This window comes from Mercenaria mercenaria, chromosome 3, assembly GCF_021730395.1.
Source record: "Mercenaria mercenaria strain notata chromosome 3, MADL_Memer_1, whole genome shotgun sequence".
Lineage (NCBI taxonomy): Eukaryota > Metazoa > Mollusca > Bivalvia > Venerida > Veneridae > Mercenaria > Mercenaria mercenaria.
The window spans coordinates 89,387,395-89,412,155 of record NC_069363.1 but is presented as its reverse complement, the minus strand read 5'-3'; the positions used below and the strand labels follow the sequence as shown (position 1 = coordinate 89,412,155).

At 36.3% G+C, this 24,761-nt stretch overlaps 1 protein-coding gene across 2 annotated transcripts in view; it reads right to left on the bottom strand.

Moving 5' to 3' along the window:
* Window positions 1–14,240: 14,240 nt before the first annotated feature.
* The window catches only part of LOC123524117 (heparan sulfate glucosamine 3-O-sulfotransferase 5-like), a 257,617-nt gene continuing 247,096 nt past the window's right edge, over window positions 14,241–24,761 (bottom strand). For both annotated transcript variants that reach the window (XR_008370344.1, XR_008370343.1), the window contains exon 3: window positions 14,241–14,611. The gene's annotated coding sequence lies outside the window, so the exon portion shown is untranslated. The remainder of the gene's footprint in view (window positions 14,612–24,761) is intronic.

The window sequence follows — 24,761 nt, the reverse complement described above, 5'->3', positions numbered from 1 at the left end:
AACTGTTGCAAGTTTTAAAGCAATAGCTTTGATAGTTTTTGAGAAAAGTTGACTTAAACATAATATTCAACCAAGAAAATGATTTTTCTAAGTCCAAAAGGGGCAATAATTATTGCAAAAAGCAGGATGGAGTTATATTGCTTGCTGTACAGGGTCAGCTTATGATGGTGAACAAGAGTTGCAAGTTTTAAAGCAATAGCTTTGATAGTTTAAGAGAAAAAGTTGACCTAAACATAAAACTTAACCAAGAAATCTGATATTTTCTAAGTCCAAAAGGGGCCATAAATCTTGCAAAAAGCAGGATGGAGTTATGTTGCTTGCTGTACAGGGTCAGCTTATGATGGTAAACAAGTGTTGCAAGTTTTAAAGGAATAGCTTTGATAGTTTAGGATAAAAGCTGACCTAAACATAAAACTTAACCAAGAAAACTGATTTTCTAAGTCCAAAAGGGGCAATAATTCTTGCAAAAAGCAAGATGGAGTTATGTTTCTTGATGTACAGGGTCTGCTTATGATGGTGAACAAGTATTCCAAGTTTCAAAGCAAAAGCTTTGATAGTTTAGGAGAAAAGTTGACCTAAACATAAAACTTAACCAAGAAATCTGATATTTTCTAATGTACAAAAGGGGCCATAAATCTTGCAAAAAGCAAGATGGAGTTATGTTTCTTGCTATACAGGGTCAGCTTATGATGGTGAACAAGTATTCCAAGTTTCAAAGCAATAGCTTTGATAGTTTAGGAGAAAAGCTGACCTAAACATAAAACTTAACCAGGCAACGCCGACGCAGACGCCGACGCCGACGCCGACACCGACGCCGACGCCGACAACCGCTCAAGTGATGACAATAACTCATCATTTTTTTTCAAAAAATCAGATGAGCTAAAAAGGGCCATAATTCAGCCAAAATAGACGACAGAGTTATTTCCTACAGATAGAGACTATTATACTAAACAAGGGATAAAAGTTTCAAAGCCATATGTCAAACACTTTACAAAAAATATGAACTGGCACGAAAAACTTAACCAAGATTTCTAAGTCAGAAGGGGCAATAATTCAGCCAAAATCCTTGATGGAATTATGTACTCTTGCCTATTACTGGACATGGTGATGGTAAACAGGTGCTGAAAGTTTCAAAGCTTTATCTGAAAAGATTTTGTCAAAATATGAACTGGTACGAAATATTAACCAAGATTTCTAAGTCAAAAGGGGCCATAATTCAGTCAAAATCCCTGATGGAGTTATGTACTCTTGCCTATAACTGGCCATGGTGATGGTAAACAAGTGTTGAAAGTTTCAAAGCTTTATCTTAAAAGACTTTGTCAAAATATGAACTGGTACGAAAAACTTAACCATGAATTCTAAGTCAAAAGGGGCCATAATTCAGCCAAAATCCTTGACGGAGTTATGTGCTCTTGCCTATAACTGGCCATGATGTTGGTAAACAAGTGATGAAAGTTTCAAAGCTTTATCTCAAAAGACTTTGTCAAAATGTGAACTGGTACGAAAAACTTAACCAAGGTGTGACGCCGACGCCGTGGTGAGTAGGATAGCTCTACTTATTCTTCGAATAGTCAAGCTAAAAATAATTTGAGCCGCGCCATGGGAAAACCAACATAGTGGCATCCGCGCGGATGCACAGGCTGGTCTGGATCCATGCTGGTCGCAAACCCACTATGTTGGTTTTCTAATGGCACGGCTCATTTCTAAATCTCCATTGTAAGATTTTTTGATTGCCATAAATTTGCCATCATTAGTTGCTAAGTGAAATTAATATCTCAAAGAAATACCCTCAAACACTGGCCAATATTCTACAATAATAAATATCTTTTCTGGAGGTTTTTAAATAGAAATTATATTACTGACAAATCATTAATATAATCGTGGAGGATTAATTTTCGTGGTTGAATCAATCCACGAAATTAAAATAATCCCAACAAACAAGTAAAATTCCCATTCTTTTTATCTTCAAAAGCTGAAATCCACGAATTCATATCATCACGAAATTGCAGTTTTGACCAAAACCACGAAATTTCATGTCCACGAAATTAAATGATTTTACAGCAAATTAATCAATACAAAAATCTCAGATTGCATTAAACACGCATATGTAAGTTGAATATATTTATCTAAAACTACATTATATGTTTATGACATTTAAAAATAAATCATAGAAAGACTATAATAATAAATAAATGCACATTTATTAAATTGAGGCCTACAAAAAAACAAGAAGAGGTCTTTAGGGCCTGTAATGCTTACCTGGTATTTTGTAATTTGTATGAAATGTTTATTAAGCATAAGTGAGACAGGAAAAAGAATAACATTATCAGTCATGTATAAAGTATGAAACTTTAAAAAGGATGCAAAAATAACTGCTGTAAACCAACCTAATCTATATAAAAAAACAGTAATTATCTGATTTCTGACATGGGCTTTTATCTTCTTACCAACACTGTAAACGTTCATTTTTTCCAAACAGAACTAAAATTTTTGTTCCACATCACATTTACACTGAAATAAATATACATTTGTATGCAGTAGAAGTGGAATCAAAAATACAAACTTATATACATTACAGACAATGGCAAAACCAAGTGTTCACGCCCTATTAGTAAACTCTTACGATCATACAAATATAAGACAGCAGTTCCATTTTTTATCATGCACAAGATGTCCCAGAACCACTTGGGACTATTTTAATATCAGTTTTAGTATAATTATATGGCTAAACCCATCCTTCCATTTCATACACGTTTGAATTCCTACCAGCTGACCACAGTTCCCGCCGAAACTGGTTAAATTCTATCAAATAATTTTCAGAAGCTGTTAGAACGATCTTACTGCTCATCTTTTCACAGGCTTGTGCCACAGAAAGAGACCAGGGTAATCATTTGTAGAATTTTGAATCCAACACTATTAGAGAATGCTGTACATCAAATTTGGTTGAATTTTATAAGAATGTTGAAAGACACCAAAAAATCCTTTGAAGCCCAGTGAGCTAAAAAAAAAACCTTCAGTTCAATACAAAGTGTTTTTTCCCACGAATAAATACTAGTCTGAATGAGGACATACATTTAAATTCCGCTACCTATTATGAATGTGCATGAACTAGTGTCTGAAATAAATGTGTAATAAATGTCAATGCATAATGTTCATGCAATTAATTCAATTAAATTTGGAACATGTACATTTAGATAATATTAAACAATGAAAAAGCTTGAGAAACTAGATATAAGGTGCGTCATGAGAAAACCAACATAGTGGCTTTGCGACCAGCATGGATCCAGACCAGCCTGTGCATCCGCGCAGTCTGGTCAGGATCCATGCTGTTCGCTAACAGTTTCTATAATTGCAATAGGCTTTGAAAGCGAACAGCATGGATCCTGACCAGACTGCGTGGATGCGCAGGCTGGTCTGGATCCATGCTGGTCGCAAACCCACTATGTTGGTTTTCTCATGGCACGGCTCATATGTGTTCATCAGACACTGGTGCCCCCAATTACTGTCACTGTAGTGTCTCATGTTTCTTTCTGAAAATATTGAATTAAGTAAATGTCCATATCGACCTTGGGGTTGGGGTGGCAGTAGGGATACCTTTTAAAACACCTTCAAGAAATAACAGATATATATACAAGATACAAGGAAAAATTCAAATGGGTGAAAATATTTTTAGGAGTGAGAGGGTAGGGCAGAGGGGTGCTGGTAGGGGAGAGGGGTGGGTTAAAATCCCAAATAAAACCTCTAATACAAAACTCCATATATGAAATAACATTCCTATTAAGTTTCATGACTCCAGGTGAAATACTTTTTGACATAATATTATGTGGAACTCGAACTTTTTTAATTCTGAGTGAAATCCCAAATAAAACCCAAGATGCATAAATTCCTATGTATTAAATAAATAATCAGGCCTAATTTCTGAAAATATAAAACAGTAACATAAATTCAGTGAGTTTCTGAAACTTTTCAATACCGGTAACTTTAGTCTTAGTCTTTTATTTCATTTACAAACATACTGTGAAAAAAAGAGCAGTAGTGGGCAGGCGCTTAAAACTTTGATTTTCCATGCTGCAACAGATAGAAGTTAAAACAAAATGTGAAGTACAAAATCAAAACAATTTCCATTTATCTAAATTAAGATATACTGTGAAATCATTAATATTCGTGGGGGACTAATTTTCGTGGATTTCGTGGTTGAGTCAATCCACGAAATTTAATCCCAATGAACAAGATAATTCCCATTCATTTTAAGTTCAAAAGTTGAAATCCACAAATTCATATCCCCACGAAATTGCCGTTTTGACCAAAACCACGAAATTTTATGCCCACGAAATTAAATGATTTTACAGTAAACAAGTTTCTATTTTAATTATAAAAACTTATGATTAAGAAATGTTAAGAAATAGGCTACACCCGAGCGCTCTTATTATCACAAGAGCTTACAGCAGAGTTGAGCTTAAAGTATGAATATAAACTGACCTCATAGAGGCCATAAAATATGTGATTTCAGTTATAAATTACAGTTGTAAACATGCTTAAGATCCTGATAAAGAATTTTGAAAAGAATAACATGAAATGGTCCAAGAAATTTACCTGAGTAAAATATAACAAACTGCAAAGTCTTGTATAGCAACAGACGGCATTCCTTTTGAAGGTTCATATGAGCTTTCAAAGCCTACTGCAATCAGAGAAACCGTTAGCGCACAGCATGGATCCTGTCCAGACTGCGCGGATGCGCAGGTTGGTCTGGATCCATGCTGGTCGCAAATGCACTATGTTGGTTTTCTCATGGCGCAGCTCAGAATTCAGAAACTTATCTAGTGACAATGGTAATGCAGTTGAACCTGCCTTAGCAGCCACCTTTATTAACCTTTACCCTGCTATATTTCTAAAATGGAATTGGCCCATCATTCAATTTGGGCAGTACCACTTTTTATTCAAAGGGGTGTTCGCTGTAAATTTACTGACTGAACAGCGAACAGCGCTGACCAAGATCAGCCTGCACGGATTGGTCTGCACTGGTCGCAAAGGCAGAATCACTAGCCGCCAGCAGGCTAAAGGATAAATGGCTACTTGTCTTAAGGCCCGGTCACACCGACAGAACTTTGTTGGAGCGTTCCTGGAGCGGTGAAAAAATTTCATCACCGCTCGTTACCGTTCACCACCGTTTCACAGAAGTTGGCCCCCGTTAAGGCAACGCCGTATACGCTCGGCCACCGCTGATGGTCCCTCCTACCGCTTCGAAAGTTTTCAGCTGCACAAAATATTGCGAGCGGTGAGGAGCGGGCAATTTTCCGCTCCGGCAAAGTTCACCACCGCTCTAACAACGCCCAGTCAAGTTTGGCACCGCTAGACGCAAGTTCGTCGACGCTTGGGTCCGCTAGGCCAACGCAGAAATCTTGAACGCTGGACCACCGCTGCTTCGCCAGCTTTGCCCGGGCGGTGATTAAACGTTGCACAAACTTTGGTGGAGCGGTAGTAAGCATTTTACGAGCGGACACAGGATTGCTGGAACGGTGTCGGGCGTTGAAGCAGCGATCCATTGCGGTGATGAACTTTGGTTTGGCGTTGGTATGGAGGTGTCGGAGCGGGACCAGAATCGCTACTGCTCGCTACTGTTAAACCAACGCTAAAGCAACGCCGGCTTCAGCGGTGCACCTCTAAGGCAACACCCATGTTTTCGATTTTTTTCCCATTTTGTGCGCGGTGACGAGCGTTGTCTAAATTCCGCCCCCTCTCCCTACCGTTGAAGGAACGCTCCAACAAAGTTCGGGCGGTGTGACCGGGCCTTTAAGCAGTCAGTCAGTCAGCTTCCTTCCAAAAATGATATTTTGTTCTAGATTCAGTTGCTCTCTTGATTGGCTGCTTTATACTAAACACTGACAAAGTGTTTGACAAAGGTTAGCTATGGATGAACAAAAAAGCTCTATCAATTGTAACATTTCAACTAAGTTTGAAAAATAAGTAACATATACAAAAGCTTCAAACAAACACTCTTTCCTGTATACTGTTCCACACAAACACTCACAAGTACAGTAGTTTCACACAAACATTAACATAATTATAATAATAGTCATTTAAAACTATCACTTATATATACAGTAGTTTCAAACACTTTATAATATACTGTTATTTAAATCTAACACTGACATTATACAATACCTTCAAACACCTTCAAATATATATTATGGTCATTTGAAAGGATCACTTACATATACAATTATTTTATAGACATTTTCATATAATTATATGGTCATTTTTAACTATCACTTACAGAAATTCCAAACACTGATTCTAATTCATGGTTCTTATATATAGATCTACTTAAGTTTAGTGAGTTTCAAATAAGTTTCAAACACCCTTCCAAATATATGGTCATCTTAAAATATCACTTACATTTTAAGAAGTTTCAAACACACTTTCATATATATATATATTATATATTAGGTCATTTTAAACTATCATCCATAAGCACAGTAGTTTTAAACACTCATTTTAAATCATCCCTAACATAAACAGAAGTTAAAAGCACCTTCCAGTATATGGTCTTGCATATACATAAGTTTCAAAACATTTTTTCATTGTATATGGTCATTTAAAACTATCACTTACATAAACAGTAGTTTCAAACACCCTGTGGAACATCTTTTCTCTACCACTCAGTCAGATTTAATAATTGAGCCGTGCCATGGGAAAACCAACATAGTGGCTTTGCGACCAGCATGGATCCAGACCAGCCTGCGCATCCGCGCAGTCTGGTCAGGCTCCATGCTGTTCGCTTTTAAAGCCTATTGGAATTGGAGAAACTGTTAGCGAACAGCATGGATCCTGGCCAGACTGCGCGGATGCGCAGGCTGGTCTGGATCCATGCTGGTCGCAAACCCACTATGTTGGTTTTCTCATGGCACGGCTCAATTGCTTTCAACCATCAGAACCATAGCTACCCTTGTCAGACAGAAATCTTCATTTCTGCTTAAACTTGATGAAATGCTCTCGTTCACTGAACCACCAAGCTACCCGTATAATGCACATAAAATCCTTTTCTTCGTAAGTCAGGCTAATAATGTATAAAAATTCAATGAAGAATAAACTATTCTTATACATGCATGAAATATACAAGACAAAACTTTATTCAAAAAGTCAAAATAAAATAAAAAAATCAACAGCTGAACTCACAGAGTTCATAAGTAAAACTGTAAAACCAGTTTATAAAAGATAAGTATACATCATACAAAACTTTACATAAGTAATGGTAAAGAAAAAAAGTGTTTGTCTTTCACCCTGCTATGTATGATTAGTAATAATGTAATATATGAATGAGCCTGTAAATTTATAAGCTACTACAATAAAAAAAGTGCTTAAAAAGAAAAAAAAATCATATTATCTTATGTCTTCTATTATTTGAAAAAATACTTTATGTAAGACAAAGAATATTATAATGCCAAAAATAAAAAGTAGTTTCAGACTCGAGCTATCACTAAAGGCGATTAATCCCCCCAGATGCCACCTTCATACAGGAAAAGTAAACTGTTGTGATCATGTCCTTTGACCTTCAATTGAGACCTTGACCTTGAACCTAATGACCTGGGCTGTACACTGCATGTTGTCTTGATGAGTTTAAAACTGATGCTTTTATGAAAATCCTTCCAATGGTTAAGAAGACATGGAGCAGACACAAATTTAAGCTATTTGATCTTTAACCTCTAAGTGAGACTTTGACCTTGGATCAAGTGACCGGAGTTGTATTATCTGCATGTTGTCTTGATGCTGACATAAAGTTCAGCTATTTGACCTTTTAACTTCAAATGTAACTGAGTGACCTGGGTTGTGCACTCTGCATGTCCTCTTGATAAAGTTTGTAAACAGAGGCAAGTTTTTCAACCAGTTGAGAAGATATGGAGCAGACAGAAATTGGGACAAATTGACCCCGAGTGACTCCAATGTTGCCCAAATTACCTTGTTTTGGGGGGGGGGGGGTATTATATACTTTGATGACAATGCATTTGTTGGATACTGCCTATGGCATACATCGTGATGCAAAGCTAGAACATTTCTTTTTCCAAAAGCAACAGTAGGCGGACAATTTCATTGCTTAGCACATCTAAAACTCTGAGATGTATAACAGTGGATATTTTTTAGTTAAAGCAATGTGAAGAAAAAGAAAATGGAACAGTTACCATTGACAGAAATGTATAACAAGTTACAGGCCTGGATTCAGAGCCGGGCCCAAGGGGTCCATGCCCTCCCCCGACCAGTTAGCTGAGAAGTGATCTATACTCATCAAAGTTGCACCCAACTATATTCACAAAGGAATAATATACTCTCAAAATTTGGATAAAAAACAAGAGATCACAGAGTGATCTTGGCGCCCACCAATGTGCCATTTTTGAGTGTTCCAAATTTCAAGACTTACTGACTAGCTCAAGGTCAAATTTCATTTCCGTACACAACACTGTGCATGTGGTCCTAATTCGAAAGCTGTAGCTTGAGAAATGTGAAAGTAGGTCAGTAGATCAATCTTAAGGTCAAAGTTTAATTTGGTACACAAAACTATGGAAGTGGTCCGAATTTGAAGGCTTAGCTTGAGAAATGTGTAAGTAGGTCACTAGGTCAAAATCAAGGGTCAAATTTCACTTCAGAACACAAATCTATGCATGTGGTCCAAATCTGAAGCCTGTACCTTCAAAAATGTGAAAGTAGGTCCCTAGGTCAATGTCAAGGTCAAAGGTTGTTTCGGTACACAATCCTATGCATGTGGTCTAAATTTGAAGCCTGTAGCTACAGAAATGTGAAAGTAGGTCACTAGGTCAATCTTAAGGTCAAAGTTCATTTCGGTACACAAAACTATGCATGTGGTCCAAATCTGAAGGCTGTAGCTTGAGAAATGTGAAAGTAGGTCACTAGGTCAAAATCAAGGCCAAATTTTATTTCAGAATACAGAACTATGCATGTGGTCCAAATTTGAAGCTTGTACCTTCAAAAATGTGAAAGTAGGTCACTAGGTCAATGTAAAGGTCAAAGTTTGTTTCGTTACATAAAACCATGCATGTGGTCCAAATTTGAAGGCTGTAGCTTGAGAAATGAGAAGGTAGGTCACTGGGTCAAAATCAAGGTCAAATTTAATTTCGGAACACAAAACTATGCATGTGGTCCAAATTTGAAGACTGTACCTTCAAAAATGTGAAAGTAGGTCACTAGGTCAAAATCAATGTCAAATTTTATTTTGAAACACGGAACTATGCAAATGGTCCAAATTTGATACCTGTACCTTCAAAAATGTGAAAGTAGGTCACTAGGTCAAAATCAAGGTCAAAATTTTTTCAAGTGCACAAAACTATGCATGTGGTCCAAATTTGAAGGCTGTAGCTACAGAAATGTGAAAGTAGGTCACTAGGTCAAAATCAAGGTCAACTCATGTCAAGGTTCATCTTGCCACTCAAAAATATACATGTGGTCCAAATTTGAATGATGCAGTTATTGACAAGAAGATTTTAAAAGCTTTTCCCTATATAAGTCTAAATGAACCATGTGACCCCCGGGGCGGGGCCATATTTGACCCTAGGGGGATAATTTGAACAAATTTGGTAGAGAACCACTAGATGATGCTACATTACAAGTATCAAAGCCCTAGGCTTTGTGGTTTGGACAAGAAGATTTTCAAAGTTTTTCCCTATATAAGTCTATGTAAACCATATGACCCCCAGGGTGGGGCCATATTTGACCCTAGGGGTATAATTTGAACAATCTTAGTTGAAGACCACTAGATGATGTCACATACAAAAATAAAAGCCCTAGGCCCTGTGCTTTTGGACAAGAGGTTTTTTCAAAGTTTTTCCCTATATAAGTCTATATAAACCATGTGACCCCCAGGGCGGGGCCATATTTGACCCCAGAGAAATAATTTGAATCATCTTGGTAGAGGACCACTAGATAATGCTTCCATATCTAATATCAATGCCCAATGCTCTGTGGTTTTGGACATGAAGGTTTTCAAAGTTTTTTCCCCTATAAAAATCTATGTAAATTCTAGAAATAAACAAAGGCCATAACTCACATGTCATAAATGTGAACCATTCTGATTTTCGGGGGACACTAACTAGGGTACCAACACATCAAATCAGACAAAGATTGTCCGAAATCCCCCAAGTAGTTTCTTAGGAGATGCGATCAACGAGAAATTTGTTATAACGTACGGACGACGGCATGACCGACGGACGGACCACACGACGCCGAGATGTTTAATAGCCCACCATCTAATGATGGTGTGCTAAAAATGCACCAGAGGCCACCATTTCATACCTATATTTCAAGACTTTCAAGGAGGAGACCCGCCTAACCCCTCTAAAATGAGCAGAGGGCCCCCTCAGGTACAAAAGCCCTCCCTCGCCCTATGCTCTTCGCCATTGTGACACCATACTCAACTCGGTTCCTTTCCCCCCTGCCCCTTACCCAATCAAATATTTCGGATCCGAGCCTTTTTTTACATAGAAATTCCTATTCATGTTATGAAATAAACACAAGTAGAATTAAGGCCTTTCACCTCCACACATCAAACACACCCCGTGTAATTTATATATTAATTGCAACAATTATACTGCAATTTATTTATTCAATATTCACCTTCCATAATTAGTACTGACCAGGAAAAGTTAGATACAAGAGGGCCATGATAGTCCTATATCGCTCACCTGAGTTTAGTTGCTTGCTTATACAAATTTCTTTGCTTAAAGCTTCACTAACAAAACCTAGGTTATAAGTACATGGTAATGCTATACAAGAAAACTACTGAAAACTTGTTTAAAATTAAACTGATGGTCCACATTTGTTTGCTGTAGTTTTACAAAAAACAAGAAATCAGGTTCAGTAGGAATACAGGTTTAAGAATATTACGGATGATAATTGAAATCTGTAATTAGACGATATAAACGTTGTCCATATTCAATGCAGTACCTTCAAAACAAGAAGTAGGTCATAGGTCATGAATTAAGACAATTCAAGAAGAATAAAGAAATCTGAATCAACCATAATGCTTGTGATCCAAAATTCTTTGCCACTGCGTCAAAAACAAATAAGTCTATGTAAAACAAAGGGACTGCCCGGCGTGGCCTCTACAGGACCCAAGGGTAGAGAACCACTAGAGCATAATACATTCTAAATAACAAAGCTGCCTGGCATAAGGTATAAGACAAGAATTTTTAAAGGTTTTCCCCTGTACAAGTCTATATAAACCATATCTCCCCCACTAACTACCCACCCACCCCCGGCAGGTCCATATTATCCAGGGGATAATTTGAACAATCCTTGTTTAGAGAACCACTATATGAATTCCTACATAACCAAATTACAAAGCCCAAGGCCCTTGTTGTTTTTTGGATAAGAATAAATTCATCAAAGTTTTTCCTAAATAAGTCTTATAAACAATTGTGATTCACATACCCCCCCCCCACCACCCACTCCCATAATAGACCCAGGCACAATTTGAACAATCGGTAGAGGAACCACTAGATACGCTAACATACCAAATATCAAAGCCCTAAGCCTAGTGGTTTTTATGTACCAGCAATTATCAAAGTACTTATCCTATATAAGTCTATATGTGAAACCATGGTGACCTACCCATGGCGGAGGCCCTCCCTGTGAATGATATTCATCAAAATTGGCCTGATGGGATTAGAGAGATGTGTTAAAAAGAAAGTGTGGACTGACCGGGCGCCGATGGTGGAGCGATCAACAATAGCTCCACCCTGATCCATTTGGATCAGTGAGCTAATAACAAAAATAATAACAAATACCTCTTAATATTTGGATTATCTGAATCAATACAAAATTCAATACATAAATGAATGGAAAAATAAATCAATACACATTACAAAATAAAAGTACTGAAAATCTACATTTTTCAATACATTTTGTATTCTTAAATCATTTGTAGCTGGTTCACTAAGCCACAGTGAAAACTTAAGGGAGACATATTTCTACCAACTCATTTAAAGAGCAACATCAGACAACATTTTTATTTACAAACAACTCTGAGAAATGTTAGAACTGGTGATTTTTTTTTTTTTTTAAATCAGACTACAAGCGAAAAAGATATAGCCATTTAAATACAGTTAGTGTGGCATAAATGTTCTTTCCATATACATACTCTAAACCCAACACAAGAAAATTTAATTCAAGATAAACAAGAGCTGTCCATAAGACAGCCAATGCTCGACTAATCAAATTGTTGCCCCCAAACAGAATATTACCTCAATGTTAAAATACTTCAGAAAGATCTGCGTAAGTTTTAGGAATAGTAACTATTTGGCAACCAAAACTTTAACATGAATTTACAGGTGGTCCCGAAAATGGGGCAAACTTTAGGCCATAAATGCCATGTCTATAGTTTGGACTTGTTCTATCCCCAAGTTTTATAAACCCCGAAGACACATGAGAATTTCCAATTTCAATCTCTGCATTAGTATAAGGAGACAGTAAACTTGCTGCAAAACACTATTAACCAGATTTTCTAAGTCAAAAGGTTGCATACTTATCCCAAAAAACAAGCATAGTTATGGTAATTTCCCTATTGGAGTTGTGAATTGAACTAAAAAATAAAAAATAACTCTCAAAATGCTATAAGCATTTATTAAAGCCATATAGTACTTTCATTCAAAACTTTTAACCAAACAGTGACCACCGACACCAGACGCAGAAGCCCACGCCAGGAGAGAAGAATAGCTTAGACTAATATTCAAGCCAAAAACTTTTAAACAAAAATTCTTATATCATGTCCAACAAAATACAATTATTCTAGTTGTGTTCAAAGAAATTGTATTGCCCATACAAAGAAATAACGATTATGTGCCTGTTACACAAAATGGCTGCCCGTTTCATTACAATAATTCCAAATTTGTAAAACTTTTTATGTTGGTAGTCTGATCATTACTTTCTCACGTAATTCCAAAGATTCATTAAGCCACAAACAGATTTTTGCAGACAGCCTTTCAAAATATTGGGAAAACAAAAAAAGAGCAGTTTCGGTTAGTTTTGGCCTTTCAAGCCCAAATACCAAAAAATTAATTTGGCACAATAGACTGCTAATAATAAACTACCAGTATATACATGTTGCTTTAACTTAAATTCACTACCATTCTTATCTCCTAAATTTCCCAAAAAGATAACTATCTCCTTTTGCCTTGATATAGTTTACAAATCTGTCAAGCAAAGCTATGTTACTAAAAATATACAAAGAGGTGCACTCAGGAACCATGGACTCTAGTATATAGAACCAAGTTTTCAGTCTAACCGTAATCCAAATACTTATTCTGTCTATCATAAAGAGCAGTTACTTTCTTTGTATTACTATAGTAATAAATGGTCAATAAAACTGAGTTACCAGTTTCCCTGAATACTATAATAAATAATCTCTTAAATGCAGATTCTCTCAAATCAAACCCTTAATAAATGCTCAAGAAATTTTGATTAGGGCCAGTTAAAGGAACGCTGTGCCAGGCTGAAGAATAGTTTATTTCTTGGTCTGTAGAATTCCTTCAGTTTCTCCAGCACCTCTGGATCTATTCTAGGATGTGGTCTTCCTTTTGTGTCACTTAAACATGGGGGATTTCCCAAAGTTTTCCTCAAGTTATACAGAAAACCCATTTGTTTCATTAAAATAGAACACAGTTGTGTAAAACTAGTGTTCAAGACATAAGAATTATACTATATTAAAAAGCTCTGTATGGATTGTGTTGTATCAATGCATCTCCTCATGATGTGAAATTGGTCCGATGAAAAAAATTCTCCGCCATTCTAAAATGAATGTAGTACATAGGATCTTTTAAATGGTTAGTAAATACGATCAACTTCTCCATCATCATCAAGAACAATTTCCTCACAAAGGGTTCAATCATTTTGTGTTCACACATCTTTAAAAAAATTATCAGCTGAGTAATAATCTGAATGATGCCTTGTTTAATGGCTCTCTTATAATCATAACGAGCTTAATTGATCTGTACCATTGCGATTATATACTTCAGGCTTCGATCAAATCGTAAAGTACCCAGGATTTTTCTCCATTGTAATCTGATACAACGAACCCTTCCGTCATTTGACTATGTAGTATTCTAGCCTTTCTCGAAATTTTACAGTGTTGAAAAAGGTGTAGTTCTTTATGGGGCAATCAACAATACCAGGATGCAGACACCATTACTTAAGAAGAGCTCTTGTCCAACTTTAAAACGCACCCCATATGATACAACATGGAAGATGATTACTAGTTTTAGAATTTTGACTATTTGAAGGAAGACGAGTAATATTTTGTGCATTCTGAGTCATAAAGTCCGGCTTGATACTCAGCACATCACATGTTCCTGAACAAGTGATATAACAATTAAAGCATGAATAGATCAGCATTATACAGCAGACGACAGCGACAAACACGAAGATGAGTATTTTCCGTCTGACGCTCTTCGGAACCTGATATTTGAGGTATCCTTGCCACCAGTCTGTGACCTTTGACATACTGGTGTACTTGATTGCAGAATCTGGAAGCCACTTGGGTGAAGAATATGTTCTTTGCTCTAGGTTACCTGTCATTTTACCTACTTTCAATTTACACATTCCTCAAATCCTGTAATACAAAAATAAACATTTTCAAATTAAACGACACAAATCATAGCTGAACTTATTTTTTTTTTCAAAATTTCATATACTGTTTAATTATGAACCCCAGTTTGTCAAAAGTCTGACAAGCACCACAACTGTCATAATTCATTAGTTCTGTAAAGTTCTGTGAAAAAGGTGTCCAGTCCAGACTGGTCACGCATGCTAACAGTTATGGTGACTGACACTTTATTCTTACTTCTCAGAATAAAATTGCCCCCTGAGACAATATATAGAGTAATGACGCACACATGTTAATCACTTTCTCACAATGTGACAAAAAAAATGGCACCTAGTCATGGAAACACATCCTACAGATAAATTTCAATAATAAGAGAATACACAGTAATTCTTATACAAAACAAATAATGGTGATTTTTTTTTTTATTTAATTGAGGAATAAATAACTCACAAGATGTCTACAAACTCCAACCTTATTCTGAGTTCCTATTTTTAGCTCTGGCAGTCCTTGTAAGGGGCCAAGCTGGACCCAATCTTGAGAGAACACCATACAATGTCCCAACACTCTGGTGAAGATTTAGAAGAAAGTTGTTTCAAAATATTCAATGCTCATCTTTCACTAAAATATTTTATATTTACTTATCGCATATGCGCAATTTTCCTTTGATCAATGTGTCAGCATGTTAAACATAGTAACACACATTATTACTACAAACTGTGCCTGAAAAATCTAAACAAAACTGTTGCGAAATATATAACACGGAAATCTCTATGAGTATCTTAAGAAAAAAAAAGAGTTTCCTAAATATATCAGACAGTAAAACTGTTTCCGGAAAAATAACGGAACACTTTTTCTCTATGAGGTCCAATACAAGGGAGATAATTTTACTTTCAAAGAAAATATATATTTAGCACCAATTTACAGTTCACTAAGTAGAAAATGAATTGGTCACAAACACCCTACATATTAAAAAGTAAAAGAATAAAAAAAACTAGAATATTTAAAAAAATTGATAGATAATGACATATTCATAAATACAAGAAATAAAACGAAAATTCATTATAAATCTCAAATGGTTTTCTTTTCAGTGATTTTTTTTACAAACAAAACAACAAATTATTACAATAAGTCCTGGCCATGACATGCAAATATTTAAAACCAATGCAGAAATAATGTTGGTACTTTTATCTGGGGATCAACATTTTCCTAAACAGAAGTTTTTTAGTGTTTTCAGTCAGCGAGGCGCAGAAAGGGATCAAAAAGTAAAAAATAATAATAAACAAAAAACATGAAAATGAATATAAATTATTAATGAAAAACATGCGATAAAACAGTTATAATTCGAGGATGTAGTGCTCAAGTGAGTTACCAGGATAGATAACAGATCAAGGGTAGCATCTCGTTATATTATCTCTTCACAAATCTGTCTTCGGCCTACCGCCTCGACGATATGTCATAGAAAACTACCCTGAAAGTACCCCTAGCCCTGATATATCCAGGTAACACACTCACACACATACTATACCTATTACTTACTCGCTCAATTTACTTGAAAGAACCTCTGGAATATACCAAAATTACAGATAATGCTAAAAAATGCCCTTTGAATTCTCATTCAAAAGACAGAAACACAATTATGCATAATTATTCTTGCCTAAAAACAGATTTTTAGTGAATCCTAATTTTGATCAAGATGGACAGTCTCACTATCTTCCCCAATGTGCCTTATTGGGAAGCTGTCAGTTATTTCAATTAGAGCTAGTGGGTCAAACATGTAAGTCAAGGGATGAAACCCAGCACAGTAACTGTTGTAAGTTCAAATGTTATAAAACTGTGTTCGGAGATAAGTCTCAAAAAGAACAGCCTTGCCATTGTTTAATTTGGAACAAACTATCAAAATCAACCAGTTTCAAAATGTGACTGAAAACAGTTTTATTTTCTACATTAAAGAAATTATAGCATACATTTTGTGCCAACATAGAACAAGAGTACCACCTTGTGGGTGCAGATGCTCATCTGATTTTTTTTGTCTCTGTATAACAGTTTTAAAGCAATAGCTTTGACCGTTAAGGAGAAAAGCTGACTATAACTCAAAACTAGACCAAGAAATCTGAATTTTGTAAGACCAAAATGGACGAATTCTTGCAAAAAGCAGAATGAAGTATCTATCTGACAGAGTCCTGCTTTTGATGGTGAACAAGAGTTGAAAGTTTTAAATAGGGCAATAGCCAATGATAGTTTACGAGAAAGCTGACCTAAACACAAAACTTAACCAGGCCACGCCGACGCCAACAAGTGAAGACAAAGACTCATCTATTTTATATTCCAAAAAAATCAATACTACAAATGGCTGTTTACAAACAAATGCCCAAATTAACAAATCTTAGAAAACATAGCTGCCCAACAGACAAAGGGCTGTCAGAAAATTATAGTGTACAAAATATCCTATGCGGGTGAGAGGGCGAGGGTCTGGGTGTGGTTATCTGAAAGCCTACAGCCTAAAATATTAAAGAACCTTGAGCAGAAATAATCCTTGTCCTTATGAACTGAGATAGTAAAGAGAAATTCATTATTTTATCATTCACTACATTTAAACCAGAGACAGTAACACTGAAATGAATAAAGTAATTTTACAGCATGTAAAACTGACAATTTTTATAGCTAGATGATTTATTTAAAAAGATTGTGTGATATGATTCAATGATGGAGGTGATTATCAGCATGTGCAATCTTTATTTTTAATAATGAAGTTACAGCACTAGGTACAAAATCAATACCCAATCTTCTCTCGAGGATATTATATCTAGACTGGTCTTCTTAAAGAATAAATCATTAGTTAAACACGTGATTTCAAAAGGAATGAGAATTCAGTGCATAGATGATTTGGACTGATTTATATGACATACTCCAATACATAAACTGCACTTTCCCCCCTTCCCCCTCCCCCCCCCCCCCCCCCCCCTTTCCAGCATACTACAAGCCTCTTTTTTGCCTTTCTTATAGGCTGGAACCAACTGGTTTGCTTCTTACCGACTACAGTTTTTTTCAATTAATACGAATGTCTGAATATAACTGTTCAGAAAATTTTCAATTTCAGACAAATTTATGCTTTCTACGTAGTAATGGACAAGTACCATTCAGTAACAACCGTCAGAAAAATATCAATCATATCATATGTCCACACTAGCAAAAAAAACAAAGAAAAATATCAAACAGGAATGCCACGGCAACCAAAACGCAGGCCGCCCTCAAAACGAAACCCCCATCATGCAGACCGTGACCAAACACACATAACGCACACACCCACCACCACCTAACCCCCAAATCCAACACAAAAGGACAAAACTAACAACACACACGCACACAAAGCCACACATATATACTAAACGCACAAACAAAGGAACACAGTGGGTACCCCCCGCCATGGAACTGTCAGTGGCAAAAACCCCACTGGATCTTAAACCGTTTATGTGCACCAAACCTCACTCTTACCCCATCCATTGTTCCAAAGACATGGACATGAAAGATAAAAGTTACATCCCCTCCAGTGAATCTCTTACACACGTAATGGACACAACAAGTGCAATGCATTAAAGCACAAAAAAGGCTCGTGTAAAATATAAAAAAAACACACCTTAAGAACGCAAAACTTATGTACTCAAACCTTTACATAAGAACAGAGCAACAGAGAAGTCCATGTTATACCCAGGACTTCAGTTTCATAAAGGGACTTAATTCTGAGCGAATCTGTAAGCAAAGTTAAGTTATGATTCTTGTACTTGTAGTGAACTTCCTGCCTTCTGTGAAAATTCAGAATATCTGCATGTATTTTCCAGACAAAAGGGTAAATGAGATACGCAAACATGGACTGTTATGGGAAACAAAAGCCCTGTATCCCTTTTGCTTTTGGCAGGGCATAACAAGAAACTGAATGACCAAATCAGCCAAAATGATTGTCAATAATGAAACAATTTTACTGAAATTTTATAGCATCAAATGTTTAAGCCCAAATTAGTTCAAGATAGTCAACTTGGACGCTGACAGTTAGCTTGACCTTTTATTAACTGTAAAAGCTACCTTCATACAAAGGTTTCATTAAAATTCATCAAGTTTTTAAACCCGAAAATGCAGAGCTTCCAAAACCTCAGACAGAGAATGGCTCAAAGGATACAGAGTCCGATCCCGACCTTGGTAAAAACAATTGTTCTAGAAGCTTCAATACTACAGACATATAACTATTGTAAATGAATAATGCGCAAGAGGTATCACTTGGCTTGGCACAGGAACCAGACACCACCTTTCCCTCTAAGCCATTATATAAAATAAGGCGAAGGTTTAATTTGACACTGATGTTCCACAGATAAATTATTATCAGCCTGAAGCCTGCCAAACAATTACTCTAAAACAAAGTTGAATGGTAAAACACTGCTGCAGATGCCTGGATAGGTATCTGGTAAGACAGAAATCTGGAATCATTTATTTAATTAGGATTTTATTGCCTTTCAACATTTGTTTAAGCTCATTCAGTTGAATAATTTGACTACAGGTGTAAGGAATGGGAAAAACTTGAATTTCACTGGGCATTACATCTGAAATTTCTTTGTTCTTTCTTGTGATGTTTTTTTTTCTTCGCTATATATTGGTATCTTACTTTACCCTAATTATCACACAGACAACAAGAGCACATCAATGCGGAGCAATACACGCCCAAAGGTATGACCTTTGGCCCCTAAGTGTGACCTTGACCTTGAAGCGAGTCATCTGAAACATGCATTCTGCATGTCCTCTTCAATTTAGGTGAACATTTGTGCCAATTTCTTAAAATCCTACAAGCATTTTAGAATAAACAGATGCAGACAATAAACCCAGTCAAATAGACCATTGGCCGCCTAAATGTGAACTTGACTTGAAGCAAGTCCAACCAAAAAAGCTCTCTGCAGTCTTCTCGATGTGGTGAACATTTGTGTCAAGTTTCTTTTCGAAATCCTGCAAGGGGTTCAAGAGATACAAATCGGACATGAAATTTCTAACGGACGGACAACACCAGGGTAAAAATATAATAACACTTCTTCGGAACGAATAAAAAACTTCCCAACCGGAAGAGCAATCACCCCAGTTAATTCAAAAATCAATCAATGACATATATGTACCCTCCTTATTCTGAAACTAACAATCAAATTTATTACACACAACAATATGTAATTACCAAGAGTCTGTGGAGTAGGAGGGTCTCCATTACCTATTTTGCATTATCAAACTAAGGTTAACTAGAAAACCACATTGGTCTAGATGATGGGTCCATACCATCTAGATCCACCTGGTAATTTACTAGAAAGTCATACAAATTAATAATAAGTTTTGTACTTATATTTGATGACCCAGGGTTTGCCAGGATGATAGGGCATCCTCAGTGTGTTGTTGAAGTTGGATGGCAGCCCCCATTAAGGTTAAAAAGGGTTGTAGGTAGTGGGCACAAAATACATTGGTAACCATAGCGCTGAAAGCAAAAAAAAAAAAAAAAACAAGAGCTCGTTTGACAAGAAATGCCCCACCAATGCAATTCATAATTGCACATTAGAACAAAAATAATATGCTCACTGTTAACAAAGATCATGTGTTCTGGTTCAAGTGAACTCGACGCTTATAAATCGGGGGACCTATGACCACAAAACCAACAGGGGTCAACTGCTGTCATTGATCAACCACCCTGTTAATTATTCGTGATCCTAGGCCTAACTAAGCGTTCTCAAGGAATCATCCGGAAAGAGTTTAACTGTTCCGGGTCAAATGTGACCTTGACTTGTGGCTACTGACCTTCAAAATCAATAGGGTCATGCTTGTCATGATCAACCTCCCTGTTAAGTTTTCGTGATCCTAGGCCAAGCCTACACCAGGTATCGTCCCAGAAAGAAGTATTAACAGTTCCGTCCATGTGACCTTGACATTGGCCTACTGACCTCATAATCGATAGGGTACTCTATGGGTCATGTCCAACCTCCTATCAATTTTCAGATCCTAGGCCCAAGTATAAACCTCAATAATTGTCTGGAAAATGTATTAAATGTTTCCAGGTCACTGTAACCTGACCTTGACCTTCTGACCTCAAAACACTAGGGTTCATCTGCTAGTCATGATGAACCTCACTATCAACAAATCCTGACCCTAGCCAAAGCGTTCTCAAGTTAATCGTCCATACCTGTTTGTATCTGCCCAATTGAGCCTTGAACTTAGACCTAATGACCTCAAAAATTCAATAGGATCATCTGCTGGTCCATGATTAATCTCCTATCAATTTCCGAAACCCTAGGCCCAAGCCTTCTACTCGCCCAGAAACCATTTTACTGTTCCAGGTCACTGTGATCCTTGACCTTTGACCTACTGTTCTCAAAATTTATAGGGGTCATCTACTGGTGATGACCAACCTCCTATCATCTTTCATGATCCTAGCCAACAAGCAATCTTGAGTTATCATCCTGAAACCCATTAAATGTTCTGGTCACTGTCACCTGACCTTATACATACTGACCCAAAAATCACTAGGGTCATAAGCAGTTCAATTGACCAACCTCCCTATACACCTTTCATGATCCTAGGCCCCCAAGCTACTTTAGTATCATCCCAGAAACTGTATTAAAAACATAATACTGGGTCACAGTTACCTTGACCTTTGATATACTGACCTCAAAAGCTTAGGGGTCATCTGCTGTCAGACCAACCACCCTATCAACTTCATGATCCTAGCCCAAGCGTTCTTGAGTTACTCATCCGAAACCGATAAACTTGTTTCAAGGTCACTGTGACCATGACCTTTTGACATACAGGTCTCAACATTAATAGGTCATCTGCTGTTGATGACCAACCTTCCTATCAACTTTCATGATCCTAGGCCTAAGCATTCTTGAGTTATCATCCCGAAACGGATTGGTCTACATTCCGACAGACAGACAGACCGACATCCCCCTCCTTCTTCTAAGGGGGGCATAATAAATACAGAGAACTGAAACAACTTCTGATAAGGAATAGTTAAGCACTTACTCAAACAAGAAGAACTACAAAAGAAGATGGTTGATTACCTATTTTAAACAAGCAATAAAAGATTTTCTATAATACTACTTTTTTACAGATTGCTACCAGTGTTCAATGCACACTTTGAATCATTAAATTTAAGACAACATTAATTTGGTCTGAAAATTCACAGAAGAAAGTTTTCAATCAATTTATAAAACAAAATAACATGAAGCAGAATTTCGTCTTTCCTGGGTTCTGATTCAGATTTGTATATCCTTTATTATATACAAAGAAAAATCAGAAAAAAAATATTAACAATAAACTAGAAAAGTATCCACAGGGCTCTGGTTGTCACAGCTATGTGATAAACATGTAGTCCAGGAATAATGGCATTCTGCAGACTTTTATTCCACTTATAAATGATAATGAATATTTGTTTACTTTAATTCTGACCTTGACCTTTAAGGTTTAGGAAGTGTCGCCTTGTTGTGGTAAATGTTTGCACAAAGTTATTGGAGTATCTGTGACTGCATAAAAAAGTAACAAAGCAGACAAGAAGAATGATCTCAATACTTGAATTTTGACCATGATCTTAAGGTAAAGGTATTGTTTTGAACCTACAAGTGTCTAGCTGAGTGTCCAATATTTTGCATCAGTTATTTGAAACAATCGAGTTAAAAAATATCTAACAGTGGTACAAGAAAAATGACCTCTTAGTGCAACCTTGCCCTTTGAACAGGGGTCTAGAGATTGACACCCGTTCTATGAGGTCTTAATATGAGTCATTTCTGCCAGTTATATCATAAGGAATCGATGTGAGGCCTTGAGAACCAAAAAACAAACACACCAAATCATAGAAATAAATAGTAGTGATAATAAACAAGAAAATTGAACAGCATGTAACACATGTATAAAACTATACGAAGACAAGTGCAGTATACTGATATAAACATTGAATTCCGGAAAAAGGCTGCCTAATTTGCTCCACTATCCCGGACATTAAATCCTTTAACAAACTCACCATTTTCAAAGAACTGATACACATGATTGTATTGAAGCAATATGGCAATAGAGTGCGATTGGTGATATTTCACGTAACCCTGGGCACATAGTTATCAGCAATTTGTTTACACTTTTTTTCATTACAAATGGCCATTCATTTTCAAAGGGAAGGGAGCCAACTTTTTTCACAAAGATAACTTAAAAAATAAACTGAAAAAGTTGTTTACCTTTGAAATGAATTCCATTTGTACTTAAAATAATCGGGAACAGTTTGTCTCGAACCTTTGAAAATGAATTCCATATTAAAGCAATAAAGATAAAACAATTGCTGAAACTTGTTCCACCTTGTTATGGCTAAATTCACCACTCCGCACGCTATTAGCAAATGCACAAAAACGAACATGTGGAAACTTGTCTCTGAAAATGGTGGAGTTTTTAAAGGCTTTAAAACTGCCGAATGTGAGCCCCTAAAGGCATAGCCCTTTTCCGGATCAATGTTATATCATTATACAGACACTTGTACGTAAAGTAATATTCAAGGATTTACATGCTGTACAATTTTCATGTCAACACTCTTCTCAATCTATGAATTGGTGATGGTTTGATTTATGTTTCTCAAGTCCACCATCGAAACTTAATCAAAATGCAACAATGCATTGGCTGGACAAGATCTTTGACCTCTAAGTGTGACATTGACCTTTGAGCTAAATAAGGGTATAAATGTTGCATTTGATACATCTTATTATGGTGGTTATTTATGACATGTTATTTCCAAATACTACAATGCATAACAAAGTAATTGGCAACATAAGATTTGTAAATACAAGAACGCAAAGACGAACTCATGACACGTACAAAGGGTGTGCTAAATATAAGCACTCCCCTCCTCCCCCAACCATGGTGGGAGCAAACAAATAGACCGATATAAATTAAAATATACATTTTAGAATGTTTTTATATGTTTATATAACCCTTGCTACTAGGATAATTTCCATTTCATCAGATCAAAATAATCATTTTAAAACTCAAGGATGCCATTTAGGTAACATCATAATAACCTCTTGCCAATTTGTCACAATTAAGACTAAATCAGACTTCCCAGTCTTTGTTGTGCTTGGGAAATTTTTCTATTTATTTATTAATTCTTTGCTCAAATTTATATTCTCATAAACATGAAGTGTCAATCTACTGAACTCTAACTTCACAAGGACGCCACTCTCATTTTTGAGTGTTGTCATACATGACAATAAAGAAATCATGCATTTTTTATATTGACAATACAGATTCAAATATATACGCACTCAACATCAGGAGCAATTTAAGGTCAGAAATCAGCCTTTTACAATCAGAAGTCGACATGAACCTTTCAATATAACCAGGAACAAAATTATTAACAAACAAAAACAACTTTGAAATGTGCAATTTTCTCTTAAAGACCGGAGTAATATTTGGAACTTAACTGAAAAAGATCCCTGGTTATCTATAAAATTTTGATCTGCATGTCACTGAACTTGGTCCAATAAATGCACAGAAATCAAGTGCCAAGACCTCCAGTAAATATTTGCAGATGAATACAGTTCTGGAAAAGAAATTGCTTTTCTGAGGAAAAAATAGTAATTTAACACTCCCAATCATTTTTAAATGTCATTTTATCAAGAGTCTTTATCTACACCATGAATCATGTCTTGTTTTATTTTTCAGCATTTCATTTGGGTGTATCAAGATTTAATAGATTCTCAAGAAATCTAATACATTGGTAAAAAACAAGACCTCTAACGTTCAAGGATACATTTCAGTACTAAGAAATAGGGTTACAAACTGTAGCACTGGGAATAGCATTGCCAGTCGTTTAAAACAAGACGCCAAAATGGGCCAACCTTAGCAGTTCTTCAAGGACACAAAGATGCTTCTGACCAAGTTTGGTGAACATCCATTAAATATATAACGACTTATAATGAGAAGAATTATTGTTAAAAGGTTTTTCTATTTTTAGCTCTTACAGCCCCTAAAAGGTAACAAGCAAAACCATTTGAATAGAAAGGTTCATACATAGATTTTTTTCACCAAGTTTGGTGTAGATCTATGAAGCAGTCGAGAAAAAAAATTGTTTATAGGTACTTTTTCAATATTTAGTTCTTGCAGCCCC